This window comes from Armigeres subalbatus, chromosome 3 (assembly GCF_024139115.2).
Source record: "Armigeres subalbatus isolate Guangzhou_Male chromosome 3, GZ_Asu_2, whole genome shotgun sequence".
Taxonomy (NCBI): domain Eukaryota; kingdom Metazoa; phylum Arthropoda; class Insecta; order Diptera; family Culicidae; genus Armigeres; species Armigeres subalbatus.
The window spans coordinates 410,549,061-410,564,572 of NC_085141.1; the positions used below are offsets into that span (position 1 = coordinate 410,549,061).

Genomic DNA, 15,512 nt, shown 5'->3' on the forward strand with positions numbered 1-15,512 from the left:
AAGGAGACTTGCAGCCCCAGGCTGGCTCGCCTCCGGACAGGAAAAATTCTCACTCACGTTTCAGGCACTTACTCTTAGCTGATTCACTCGCAACAAGTTTCATTCGACGCAGAATCTTGTCCCATTGTTTCGTATTGAAAGTTGGACAGATCGGACTATGGGTTTCGAAGTTATGGCCAATTTTTTTTTTTTTTTTTACGTAAACAACGTCTAAGGCGAAGACTCAGATACAGGGTGTAAAACGGAAATTTCCAAATTCGAGACCGTCACGAAATTAGGATAGATTTCAAACGCTAATAGCGTCTTTATCTTTCGATGGATTTTTAATCACTAACTCTGCAGAAGTCAAATGATGGATTGAATCTTATGAATTTTTGTGTTACTGCTGCCGATTTAACGCAACAATCTCATGAATTTACTCTAAGTCAAACCAAATTCCTCCAATGAAAAAATTAATGCCCTGAAAAGGACAGTTTTCAGATCATACGGATTCCTAATCACCAACACAACAGCAACCGTTCGATAGTCAGAATATCACAAGAGTATTTCACTTAAATGCAGATGTTGGCTCTATAATTTTACCGCTACACTGCAACATATTGCCATCGTTGGATTCTCTGTCGCAACGATCCTGTTACGAGGGCTACCTACGCCATCGGTGGAAACAAAGAGCGTGCGTCAGAAGAGGAAGCTGCAAAATGTATTCGCATGGATGGAAATTAAACCTGAAACAAGTAGCAGTCTATCTACTAAAATTATAATCTTGAGGGGAAATTTCACTGGTATTGATGCTATCCATGCAAATAAATTTTTGTAGCGTCCCTGACGCACGGTCATGATTCCGCCACCGACGGAAACTATCAGCCATCACCAAGCGATTAATATGAACTTTGATCAAAATTCGTCTCGCCTCAAATTATGGCTTAAGAGCTGCTTTCACTGATGACAGCTAATCAATGGTACTTCAGACGCAACCGTTGCAGAAATATACACCACCATAGGCCCCATCGTAGAGAAACACGCAAGAAAATTCCATCTGAGTGCTGTTGATGCTGACGACGGCGACCGCGCGACCCACACCATCGCCGGGAATAAAATTTCCGGTAGGAGCTCCACCGATGCCGAAGGTGGTACCACGGTCTGCTCTCCGTGACATCTCGAACGAAATGGCTCGCGCGCGCGGCTGTCTTGTAATCAATAAAGTTGAACCTGTAGCTACGCCCCTTTGGTGAGTATGTGACGGTTACACAATATGTGCAGCCATACCGGACAACAAAGAGGCGGGACTAATGGGCCATCTTTATTGATTATAAGGAAACTGCTGTCCCCCGCGCGCGTAACATTTCATTTGAAATGTCGCGGAGAGCGGTCCCAGCATCGGGGAGTTGCTGAGCGAATTTTATTCCAGCCTGTGTAGTGGATCGTGTGGTCGTCGTCGACAGCTCTTAGTGATTCGAAATATGAATTACATATTTGGTATTAATCGGTTCTTCTCAGGACCACCATTCCACAAAAAAAGAAGGTTGAGGCGAGGCGAATTTTATTCAAAGTGAAAATTAACCGAGTGGCGACGCCATAAAGTTGCCTGCCGTCCGTAGCAGAATCACGAGCACGCATCGGAGGGAGATGGCTTCAGTGGCAGTGAAATTCTTTCAAGATTCTTTTTCGGTTTTGTTATTTCAGCAGCCCAATTACGGGCGTGCATCGTAGGTGCTGCAAATATGTATTCGTATGGATGGCGTCAGTTGTTTCCAAGTGAAATTTTCTCTCAAGATTATGATTTTTCAGAATCACCATTTTACACAAAAGAATTAATTTGCCAGCATTTTGACGTAAACTACGTCTGAGGGGAAGCCTCGGATACAGGGTGCCAAATGAAAATTTCCAAATTGGGGACCGTCACGAAATCATGTAAGATTTCAAACTTTAATAGCGACTTTATTTTTCGGATGGATTTTCGAGATTTTTTTATCAATGGATTCAGAAACTTTCTACCAATTCGCTTATTGTTTTGAAACTATTGATTATCAACGTAAAACTATTGAAAATTTTAGTTCTTTCACGTCTGGTAAAAGATTCAGAACTAACCAACTCCGTTCATGCATCCCCAACACGGACATCAGATTGCTGTAACGCGCGCACCTTTTGGCCCACCGCTTCATTTTTCCTGTGCATAGTCGTGTCTTGCGGCCATTGGCGGTCGTCGACGGGTAGTTGTTGCAGTAAATTATTCACAAAGATGACGTAAGTAGCAAATAAGCGAAAAATCATTGAGTGGCTGTCGTCGGTGACAGCAGAATTGTGGAAATGCAATTTTCTCTTCATTTTAACTCGCTGTCGACAAACCTGTTCAAATAAAAAATTTAAACAAATTCTATTGAACGCTGCCGATGCTGATGACAACCGCACGATGATTTCAAGCAGAACCGCAAACGCGCGCGTGAGAGCAGCTTTTTGAATTGACGTGAGACGATGGCGGTCCAAGTAACATCTGTATGGTCGTCGGTGGTGATTGAGAAAAATGTTTGTTCTGAAAACAGTTTAAGATAATTTTTGGTTGATAATCGCTATTGTGTCATGTATACAACCTAATGTTCATATGATATTACGATTCTCATTGCACTAAGAGGTTTTACGTAGTTTACGTCGAGCGGTCGTGTCTTGTATACAACACTTCTGATTTTTTTTTCTCAAGAAAGGATTGATTTTCTATTGACAAGGGTTGCGCCTTCAATGGGATTGCTTTCTGTGAAGGGTCTGAATAGCGGGACCTTGTCATTAGCGGGACCTTACTGTCCACATAGTGAACAACCAAACTTCCTTTTCAACACAATGATGTTTGACCAAATTACGTTAATTTATCCTATAAAAAAGAACCCAAACGATTCATTATGTGTTCAAGTTCGTTTTGGTCTAAGCATGTTTGGCTGAAAAATTTAGTCGGCTGACAAGACTCCATCCACTCAACCGGCCAATTAAACCGTCTAAGACGAATTAAGTACTGTCCATTTAATTCCACTAGTTAATTTTCGAAAATTAACTAGTGGAATTAAATGGACAGTACTTAATTCGTCTTAGACGGTTTAATACATTCCACTAAAAGAGCTTAATATATTTTTCGGCCAATTAGGTAAAACAATGCTATGTTAATTGGTGTTATAATGAACATTAATCAGAAAATCATACAACTTATTTGAAATAAAAAAGAAGTCCACTTTATAATGAGAATGCTAACAGTAAAACCAGGTACGAAGGAAACCCGGACGTGCAAAAAAAAAATTGGCGATCATGATATGTTCAAAACAGTTGTATCCAGCACCCATCGCATTATTATGAAGACTCAAAACAAAATAAACGGACTGCAAATAATACAAACAGTTCCTTCATATTTTTTACAATGATTCTCATTCGAATAGTCGAGCCCATATTGGACGTTAACGTTTTCCCCGAGATATGAACACATGTGAAAAGCGCAAAACAAACCAAGAAAACACGCACATTCCCAGAAGCGGATTGCCATTAATTTCCCCATCGCCCACGCTAATGTGGTTGCACACTGGTACGTTTTGAAAGCGTCGTTAACATGATAAGGCGAAGACTTACGAATCTGATGGCTGACAAATCTAAGTATTGTAACCAAAAATCCCCCATGCACGAAGGATATTTGAAATCGGTCAAAGGGTTTTTCATATTTTAGTTTTGTGGATATGTGTATTTATATTACATCTGTTCGTTGACTTTTAATATTGAGAGCAGGTTTCTGCTCCAATTGGAAGCGAAAGTAGAAGGTGCTTAGTTTCACCAAACTTTTCTGAATAGGATTAATATTTCGACCGAACTAAGACTACAGATGCAGTGCTTAAGCCTAATTCCATAAAACGATCATGCACCTCTTACAACGATTATCGGTGTATACTGTCTGAAATCTGAGAAGGTTTTGTATTGTCGAGGCATTACAGTATAGAAATTGTTTTAATGGATTCTGAATAATTATGCTATATGGAGCGAGTGGAATTCAATCATGTGAAGGAATAATGCACACATCTCTGCCGTAATCTGAGAAAGTGGCGTATACGTCATTTTCTAATAATGGTGTTAACGAGTACACAATACGCTTAGATCTCTTCAATAAATAAAAAAAAACTTGTATGTTGTCATTTGGCGCATACGTCACTTTGCCAGATTACGGCAGTTCGGGTGTGTTGGATTTCACTGAGGATTATAATGGCTTAGACAAGACAACATATCTATATGGTGTGAGATTAACACTCAGAAAACTATTTTGGCCCAGACGGTTGGTCTTGCTGGCCGTTCTTATAATGGATGCGTTATGTGTTGTCTGTTGACCACCATGATGATATCGATAGCCATTGCCCGAGCCTAGACTCTAGTGGAAAAGGTAATAATTATTCATCAATTTGAGGGCGTGGGTGGCCAAGATAATTCATACCAACCATGTGGGCATTCAAACAAAGCATGTCTCTTTGAATGCCAATTTCACTTCTTCATGGACTAAGAAATGTGAGCATGGTATTCAATTTATTTCTGATGGAAGAAATTTCTTCACTAATACGTTATTAATATTGGTCTACATGTTCGAGCCGAGCTTTTGGCTGCTTCGAATTAAAGCTAGTTCCTATGACAATCAATAATTGGAGCTCTAATGAATAAATAACATTTTCCTGCATGCTTAATCGTGCAAATTTAAGATCCTAAATTACAATAAATCGCTGTTTATTATATGTAAAATATTGTTTATTTGTACAACAGTTTCGGGGTATTAGGATGGCGCGCGTACCGAAAAGGTAACTAAATATGAGTTATAATTACAAATTACTAAAATGAACAGTAAGCAGTGCAATGCAGGAACATTATCCTGTAAATTTCCCAACATCGATTAAATGCTACTAAAATCTTCAATTACAACAAACGAACATAACTTTCAATTTTAATTAACAATCTGTAACAGATTAACAAACGAATATTTTTATACTGGAGTCTAGCTCTCATCAACGCCATCACAGTAAACTCTAATTGGAATTCCTTAGGAAACCAATTACCACCAATGTGGATTCGTTTACCACAACTGCTTTCATTTGGCGAGACCACCGCCCAATTAAGGTATGCGTTTCATTGATTTGGTATCACATTCAATCCTGAGGGTATTGAATAGTTGTTCGAATTGTTCCGTGTGATAGTCACCCAATTAGCGATTGAAATATTTTGATGCGGTTTCTATGTTTTATTATTTCACATGTGAATTTTAGTTATGTGTCTCTACTTCACTACATAGTATTCTATTTCCTCTGGCACGGGGTTTCACACTTCAATAACATTGCTATTGGGAAGATTTTCACATGACGCAGTCACATTGACTCTTTTCTTGTTCTGTATGCATATCTTTTGACGACTTCGCATTCCCATTTTATGCCATCGATGATAACTAGTTATGGTTTGGAATCAGCATTTCAATCAGAATACTTTCCTCAGGTGCGACGCAACAATGAAAGCGTATGTTGAATGGGGGTCGTCCATGAAGTACATCTCACTTGGAGATGCAAATCACCATTTTTATGTGACATACCAAATGGGTCTTCCCGTACCATTCCCATGGCCATTTTACCAAATTTCAATCGATTCGTGGTGACGACTGCAGTTGCTGACTACTCGAATAGGATCCTTGTACAAGGAGCGAAAAAAGGGCAACCCTGCCCTTAAATTGCATTCACGTGCTACGGTGAGACCGACGACAATGCAAAGCGCCATACAATGGTGACGGTGATTTGCAATGGCATTCAATTTTGCGGTGGCAATCGATGTTTCCTTCACAGTTGGCTACATGTGGTTGAATGTTGTCGCATTCCATTCTTGCAGACAAACTTGCCCTGTGGGATGTGGTTTCATGCGAAACCACTAATCACTGTATCTGTAAATTCTCAATGCAGAAGAGTTATTGGCCAATGCATAGCTATCGGACATTTAGAATGCGAATATAATTTTAGATAACCTTTTTTATTGAGCCAATGAAAATTTATACTTCTAAATTTATGTACGTTGGGTCACGGGGGATAATGTTGATGTTATCAATAATTAGGTGACAATACATCGTTTTGTAGAGATTTTATCACTGCTTCTTTAAAACAGTTTTTTTTTATTTCTGTGAATTTTGAAATGACTTCAGTTGTTTATTTGTCATGCTATTGCCAGCTGTAAGGGAGCTACTGGTAAGGGTGGGCGCTAAAAGCAGCGACCCTCAGGCCCAACCTAGGGACCTTCCGCAAGCAGAGAGTACAATTCATAATAAATACAAAAATATATAACTACACACTTTGAAAAGCGTAAAAAAATTGGTTGGTTCATAAAAATTAAGCTGGTTGACAAAACAGGAGATCAATCACGGTCGGTCTAAGCCAGTATCGCCTAAGTCAACCCCTTCTCTCGAAAGGGATCCGTTTGTGTTTCGATGCTCATGGTCCCTAAACTAGGTATTTAGCAACTCGGTGACCGATCTTCGAAGAGCTTCCGTGTTGTCCCCTCCATATTGCCTAGCAATGGAGCTGTTTATGTTGGTTGTGGAAGAGTGCCAGCTCCTCGCTCCATGCCAGAATACCCTAGCCACCGGAAGGAGATTGATACCGGGCATCGTGTGCATGATCCGATCCCCTTGAACAAGGAGAGGGTTCCTATGATTTCCAGATGTGGTGGAAGCATATGCGGCGGCTTCCAGGCAAATAGCCGTTAGCACACGATGGCGAAATGCTTTAGCGCATTCGGTTCTTTGCAGCCTCAGCTGGTGTGGCGGGAAGAAGTCCGAACTTCCAGAAGAATTCCTAAAGGAACTTCCGGAGGATTTTTCAGGAGGAATTCCTGGTGAAAATTCCGTAGGAATTCCTAAATTAACTCAGTCGTAAATGATAGCGTTGACAATTTTATTTCATCGCCGACTTTCTGATCCGGGGATGAAATGTAATCACCCATCCTCTGGCTGCAAAAAACCTTCTGTAGTGTGTGACAAAATCAATGTCGAAAAGTGTTCCAAGTGAGCTATTTTTTGTCCAATGAGGCCAGAAACAATTTCCACTTATCAAGTGACAAAACTCCGTACGAATATAGCGGTAATTAACAAATTGACTGCCATCGAGCCGTGAAGAAGATCCCATCCATGGATCGAAACGTCGGTGATGAAATGAAATTGTCATCGCCATTATTCACGACTGAAAGCCACTCCGAAAATAGGACTACAAAATGTACAGTTGAAATTCATCCACCTCCTTCCTGGATCAACTTCCGGAGGTCGAAGACGAGCCAGCCTAGGGCTGAAAGTCTCCTTAATAAAGACAAGAAAAAAACTTCCGGAGGAATTCTTGGAAGAACTTCCGGAGGAATTCCTGGAGGACTTTCCGGAGGTATTCCTGGGGGAACTTTCGGATGAACTCCCAGAGGAACTTCCGGAGGATCTTCCGCAGAAACATCGAGAAGAATTCTCGGAAAAACTTCCGGAGGAATCCCCAAAAAAATATTTTAAGCTCTTTTTAGTGGAATGTCATCTTCTTCTGGAATCTTCGGTTTGTATGGACTTGACTTATTGATTTGAGAAAGTTATCGCTCGCAGCTGACTTGGTACACCAATTAATCCAAACAACAGAACAGTTTGGAACACAAAGAACATCTGGTTAGAATATAACAGAATCGCATAACAAACGCGTAGGCTCTACTGACTTGTATGAACATGACTGGTCGATTTCGGATAGTTATCGAGCGTAGTAGACCTGGTAGACCAAATAATTATTGTTAGACCTAGAACATCTGGTCTGGATATATCTGAGCTGCAAATCATACTCGTGGGCTCTAAAGACTTGTATGGGCTTGACTGGTCGAATTCAGATAGCTATCAAGCGCAGTTGACATGGAAGACCATTTGATCCAAGCTCCAGAACAGTTTGGAGAGCCTAGAACATCTGGTTTGGGTATATCTGAGTTGCGAATCATACGCGTGGGCACTACGGACTTGTTTGGACGTGACTGGTCGATTTCGGATAGATATCGAGCGGTGTAGACCTGGTACACATTTTTTCATTCATTTCATTTATTTAGTTAACATCTAAACAGATAACATTGAATCAACAATTTGACGCCACAATGTACGGTTCGAGGCCGCATCTATCCATCATCGGATACGCCCCACGCTCGCCAAGTCGTTTTGCACCTGGTCTGCCCATCTCGCTCGCTGCGCTCCACGCCGTCTCGTACCTGCCGGATAGGAAGCGAACACCATCCTTGCAGGGTTGCTGTCCGGCATTCTTGCAACATGTCCTGCCCATCGTACCCTTCCGGCTTTAGCTACCTTCTGGATACTGGGTTCGCCGTAGAGTTGAGCGAGCTCATGGTTCATTCTTCGCCGCCACACACCGTCTTCTTGCACACCGCCGAAGATGGTCCTAAGCACCCGTCTCTCGAATACTCCGAGTGCTTGCAAGTCCTCCTCGAGCATTGTCCATGTTTCATGTCCGTAGAGGACTACCGGTCTTATTAACGTCTTGTACATGACACATTTGGTGCGGTGGCGAAACTTTTTCGACCGCAGTTTCTTCTGAAGCCCGTAGTAGGCCCGACTTCCACAGATGATGCGCCTTCGTATTTCACGACTAACGTTGTTGTCAGCCGTTAGCAAGGATCCGAGGTAAACGAATTCCTCGACCACCTCGAAGGTATCCCCGTCTATCGTAACACTGCTTCCCAGGCGGGCCCTGTCGCGCTCGGTTCCGCCCACAAGCATGTACTTTGTCTTTGACGCATTCACCACCAGTCCAACTTTTGTTGCTTCACGTTTCAGGCGGGTGTACAGTTCTGCCATTTTTACAGATGTTCGGCCGACAATGTCCATGTCATCCGCGAAGCAAATAAATTGACTGGATCTGTTGAAAATCGTACCCCGGCTGTTACACCCGGCTCTCCGCATGACACCTTCTAGCGCAATGTTGATTAACAGGCACGAAAGTCCATCACCTTGTCTTAGTCCCCGGCGCTATTCGAACGAACTGGAGTGTTCGCCCGAAATCTTCACACAGTTTTGCACACCATCCACCGTTGCTTTGATCAGTCTGGTAAGCTTCCCAGGGAAGCTGTTCTCGTCCATAATTTTCCATAGCTCTACGCGATCTATACTGTCGTATGCCGCCTTGAAATCAACGAACAGATGGTGCCTTTTGGACCTGGTATTCACGGCATTTTTGAAGGATTTGCCGTACAGTAAAGATCTGGTCCGTTGTCGAGCGGCCGTCAACGAAGCCGGCTTGATAACTTCCCACGAACTCGTTCACTAATGGTGACAGACGACGGAAGATGATCTGGGATATCACTTTGTAGGCGGCATTAAGGATGGTGATCGCTCGAAAGTTCTCACACTCCAGTTTGTCGCCTTTCTTGTAGATGGGGCATATAACGCCTTCCTTCCACTCCTTCGGTAGCTGTTCGGTTTCCCAGATTCTGACTATCAGTTTGTGCAGGTAAGTGGCCAGCTTTTCCGGGCCCATCTTGATGAGCTCAGCTCCGATACCATCCTTACCAGCTGCTTTATTGGTCTTTAGCTGTTGAATGGCATCTTTAACTTCCCTCAAGGTGGGGGCTGGTTGGCTTCCATCGTCCGCTGAACTGACGTAGTCATATCCTCCGCTGCCTTGACTTTCACTGCCTGTACTCTCAGCGCCATTCAGATGTTCCTCATAGTGCTGCTTCCACCTTTCGATCACGACACGGTCGTCCGTCAAGATGCTCCCATCCTTATCCCGGCACATTTCGGCTCGCGGCACGAAGCCTTTGCGGGATGCGTTGAGCTTCTGATAGAACTTGCGTGTATCTTGAGAACGGTACAGCTGTTCCATCTCCTCGCACTCCGCTTCTTCCAGGCGGCGTTACTTCTCCTGAAAAAGGCGGGTCTGCTGTCTCCGCTTCCGTCTATAACGTTCCACGTTCTGCCGGGTACCTTGCTGCAGCACGACCGCCCGCGCTGCGTCCTTCTCCTCCAGAATCTGTCTGCACTCTTCGTCGAACCAATCGTTCCGTCGACTTCGACCCATATACCCGACGTTGATCTCCACTGCGTCGTTAATGGCTGCTTTGACTGTATTCCAGCAGTCCTCAAGAGAGGCCCCATCGAGCTCACCCTCTTCCGGCAACGCTGCCTCGAGATGCTGCGCGTATGCAGTGGCGACATCAGGTTGCTTCAGTCACTCTAGGTCTCTAGGTCTAGGTCTAGACCTGGTAGACCAATTTATCCAAACTCCAAAACACATTGGAAAGCCTAGAACATCTGGTTTGGGTATATCTGTGTTGCAAATCATACGCGTGGGCACTACGGACTTGTATGGACAGGACTGGTCAATTTCGGATAGCTATCGAGCGCAGTTGACTTGGTAGACCAATGGATCCAAACTCCAGAACAGTTTGGTTTGGGCATATGTGAACTGGCATGGAGATAACGGGTTTCCATTGGCACGGGTTTCGTAGTTTTCTTCGGTAAAATATGCACATCATCTTTCATCAGTTATAGAGGTCGTTTTGGAGTCGCTAGGGATGTCCAGAATTAACATATTGTTCACACATAGTATAGTTAATGGTAGAATAGTGTTATAAAACATTTTTGGAACCTGTAAGTGTTGTTCACACTGAAATATGTCATGTAAAGTAAATTTTACTATATTTTGGAAAAACTCTCGCCCCTCTAGAGAAAAAATGAGCATCCCTAGAAACATAACTTACCAGTATGGTGAAACTAGATGAGATGGGTAAGACATCCGTAAAAGAATTGTGAAAATCGGTCAAAAGACGACTGAGAACCAGCTGTTTGAAAATTTAGTTCCCATGATTTTCTGATCACGGTATTCGGCGTGTTAAACATACATACACGCATTTGCATTAAGTTACGCTAAAAACAACCAAGTATTCTTATCGCATTTTTTCTCTTGAAATTTAAAACTTTGGTTAATTTCTACAACGGCTCGGTACTGTCTGGGAGAGCGCGGCTGTTATTGAGATATTACTATTTTTGAGGTCTGTCATTCTGGATATGATATTTTGTCATGCGATTGAAATGAAAATTGCAAAAGAAAATCTCAAAGAAATAATAGAAAAATCACGCCGCCTCCGCCGCCGAATCTCGGACCAGTATGAAATTAAAAATTGTTACACTTACTTCGGGTTTCAGTGATGAACGTCACGTCGATGCCCTTCTCCTAAAGGAAATTGCTGAGCTCGATTATTCAGCACTTCAGAGAGAAGGCATTCCAGTTGACCAGACCCAGCCTAGAAGCCATTTTCGATGTTATAAAACCCAGAGTGTTTCTGGTCGAAACAAGATGCGCAGCTTCGTAGGCGAGCCGCAAATGGTTTGCAATATTTAAAGTCTAGATCAAGATCTAGTCTAGGGACTCAGGTCATCGAACCACGAATTTGTATCGGTGCTGACGAATTCGAAGTGATTGGTAACCTCCGAAAACGATACAAACAGTTGAATTCGAAGACGCACAGCGGCAGGGAGCCATGCGTACTTTAGACTCCACAAGACGCTTTAATCACATAGATTTCGCTGCTTACCAAACTGACTATCTGCAAAACGTTCATTAGATCAGTACATCTCTATGGACCCAAGACCTGGATAATGCTCGTGGATGACCGTCGCGCACTTGAAAAATCGGAACGACTGCGGTGGGCCGGGCACGTATCCAGAATGTCGGCCTATAAACTGGTGAAAATGGTTCTTGATAGCGATTCGATTCGCAACGAGTAAGGTGAATCGATCAGGAGGAAGACGATTTGTAGGGTGCGTGGTAGGCGACGTGCAAGGAACCGTACACTTATTACGTAAGCTTTTTTGGGTTTTTCGATCCCCCACCCCCCCCCCTGTAAGATTTTTTTCATACAAAAGATTTTTTATTTATATGGCGCGTAAGATATTGACCGACCCCCCGTCCCCCCATAAATGCTTACGTAATATGTGTACGGCTCCCAACCATGGATCAAAATTAATGGAGACGACTTTTACGTACAGAAGTGACTACGGTCTTAATCTGAATAAATAATTATGGAAAGATTTGAATTATATATATTACTAGTTGAACCGGCAGACGTTGTCCCGCTTAGTAGGCGAAAAAGCGCGTTATGAACTGGCTATGCAAAATTTCTATACAAATCTAAATTTTAGTGTTTCACAATTTACTCAATTTTACTCACGATTTTCGCAAAAGGAAATATCATATAAACCCGTCGGGAACGATAACGAACATATCTGCTGACGGAATGAATATAATCTTTCCAGCCGTTTTCGAGATATGCGGATACGAACACAGACCATTTCATTTTTATATATAAGATTATTATTAGTATTTAGTATATATAATAGCCCTGTTTGTCTGTCCGGTGACTAGCCAACTCGACGCAGTACGCGGGGAAATTCTCACAAAAAATAAAATATTTGACACTTCAATTTTTTTTACTATCAGATGCAGAAAACAAAACCAGTGACAACCTAAGACAACCAGACACAGCATTTGATGAAAACAAATCACAGACAACAGACGTTGAAAATTTTGATTTTTTTAATGCATGAATTAATGAACCGTTTATATTAAAAAAAATACTTGCCCGTTACTGCGTCCACAAATAAACTAGTGTATATATATTTTTTCTACACCGTTTACAACTGAGTTTGTAAAATATTTCTTCTGAATATTATAAAAATGCACTGAAATGGTGATATGTATAACCATTGAAAATGTTATTTACTTGCTTGAATACATTTCGAATGTATGAAATGTATAGGCAAATAAAATGCTGTTATTGTCGTTCTGGAAGAACATGCAATGCCGATTTATTAATATCAAAATTTGTAATATGTTCTCTTTCCTATTTCATTCACAGTACTGGTCGCCGCAGGTCATCACAGCACACCGATATGCAGATATCAACTCCAAGATGATGATAAACAACTCGTGGTAGAGATGTATCGAAATGTAATATTTGTATCAGACCCTCTAGGGAACTAATCAACTTTCATTTCTTGGTCACAAATAAACAAATGCCTAGGAATAGATAGAAAACAGCTTCCCGGAGTATGTATCAGAGATGTTTGTACAAAATGAAAATTGGTCGGAAGCAGTGGCAGGCGACTATAATGGGATTAGCTTTGAAAATCTCATGCAAGAAAAGTTTGTAGAATAATTGAAAGGATCGTGTTGGGATCTGTATTAAATATGCCGAATGTTTTGTAAACAGAGAACAAGTTGAAAAAAAATGTGAAAATATGAAAACGATGGAGAAAGTGGATGATGCTAATTAGGATGGAAACGGTTGAGTACCGAAAATAATTAAGCTTAGCAAAAGGAATAGGTCCACACTTAACGGAGCCCTTTCTAGCGTCCTTTTTCTTTTGCTGCGGAACGATGATGCGGCCCAGTGTGAAGTACGTTGATAATGATGAACGAATGAATGCGAAAAATAGAATTACCTACATGGTAGCTTTAAGTTCTGTGAATACTACTTGTTAGGAATTTTAAAATGATACATACTAGAAATATAGTTTTCTCGCAGTACACACACAACAAGAACATGAAGTGATAACTTTAATAAATTTACTATTTTGAATCGTAGGTGCGGAGCTACTTTTGCTTGAGAAAGAAATCCTCGGTGAATCAAGTGTAGTCAATGACTAGTCATGCACGTGACATTGGGAGACGAAACGAGCGTAAACTAACATTGAACCAAAAATCAAGTATCTATCATATTCTCAAATTCCAATTCATTCGTGCTGTTCTGAAATGATTTAATATCTTACCCGTTGGCCCAGCACTAAACGGAGTGATCGCGTCTCTTAGATGTGCCTGACTGCAAACTAGATTAGCTCAACTTAGTATGGGGGAGACACCCTTCCAATTCTTTAAATCTCTGCTCAATCGATTGTTGCATGGGACGGAGTGTTTGATTTGGAGTTAAGACTTTCTATTTGCAGAACCAGTTCACTCCAGTTCACCAGCTCACCAGTCCAGTTCACAGTTTCACGTTGTAATAAGCCGAAAAAAGTATACTTAAACTGAACTTGCCTTTTAATTTCTGAATCAATCTTAAGTGCTGTTAATATATCTACTGCCAAAATTGTTCAAAAGTCAAATGTGTTTCAAGAAATAGATATTGTAAAGAACAATGATATATTAAATTATATGTATCAAAAGATGTCTTCGGATTTTTTGAGCAATATTTCTGAAATTCATTGCTGGGAATCGAACCCATGACCATTCGCTCGAAAGGCGAAAGTGTAGCCAACTACGTTACGGGACCCCATTGGCATATTGCATCGAATGACGTTTGGTTAAATAAATATTTGAAAGAGAAAAAAAATGTTAAAGAATAATGATTAAAGCTAAGTGATTCATTTCGACGTTTCAAAATATTCCACCAGTATTTTGCGATCAGTAATTTCGGCCTGAATTTCCTTCATTTTAACATTCAAGAGGTAGAAAACAAAGAAAATCTTATCAAGTTTGCCATAATCCTACTTTTTTTCTGAGTAAACAAACAAACATCAATAATTATTGGTATCATAAGGAGTAATTGTTCCTCTGTTTAATTAATGTTCATATTTTTAGGCCTTCTGATATTGATAGCTGTAATGAAGCTTAGTTGGGGGCACTCCTTAGCCGTGCGGTAAGATGCGCGGCTACAAAGCAAGACCATGCTGAAGGTGGCTATGGGTTCTATTCGTGGTGTCAGTCTAGACAGTTTTCGGATTGAAAATTATACTTCCCTGGGCATAAAAGTATCATCGTGTTAGCCTCATGATATACGAATGCAGAAAGTGCGAAAGTGGAAGTGCTTAATGTACACTAAGCAGCAAAGGCGGCAGTGTCCCAATGAGGGATGTAATGCCAATGAAGAAGAAGAAGAGTTAAGCTTAGTATATCATCAGACGGACGAAAGCCGAACAATCTCGGAATAAATTTAAATTTCATGACATGGAAGTTTTGCCTTTCTCGTATACTAAGTATACGGAAAGGCTATAAAACTGCTCCAAAACCGAACTTTTTATAGAAGGCTTTTTGTATTTTATTCTTAAGTACTAGATTCTTAAGTCCCTTAGTTGACTATGTTTAAAGTGGTTTGTGAAACTCTGTTTTTCCTTTAAGAATTCTATCACCCAAATGATTATATTCATGTTACAGAAACTGGTAGCGGGAAAGTTACAAACACTCGTGGTTTATTAAAATTGATATCAGGTATCAAAATCCAATTTTCAAGGAACGATTAATTTCTGTGATGCAGTTGATAGTTGACGTTTGTTGATTCATTCAGAGAAAATATTACATCATGGCAAACTTGATGATGTTTTCTACCTACTGAATGTCAAAATAAGAGGAACTCACGCCGCCATTACTTAGCGCAAAATACTAGATTGCTCCAATGTTGACCAAAGAAAGATGGGTTCATGAAAAGAATAAATAATTAGAAAATAGTCATTTTTCCCG

General features: G+C 41.1%; 1 protein-coding gene across 9 annotated transcripts in view; it reads left to right on the plus strand.

Moving 5' to 3' along the window:
* The window catches only part of LOC134227168 (somatostatin receptor type 2-like), a 75,423-nt gene extending 61,780 nt beyond the window's left edge, over positions 1–13,643 (plus strand). For all 9 annotated transcript variants that reach the window (XM_062708479.1, XM_062708481.1, XM_062708482.1 and 6 more), the window contains exon 3: positions 12,916–13,643. The gene's annotated coding sequence lies outside the window, so the exon portion shown is untranslated. The remainder of the gene's footprint in view (positions 1–12,915) is intronic.
* The last annotated feature ends 1,869 nt before the right edge of the window (positions 13,644–15,512 follow it).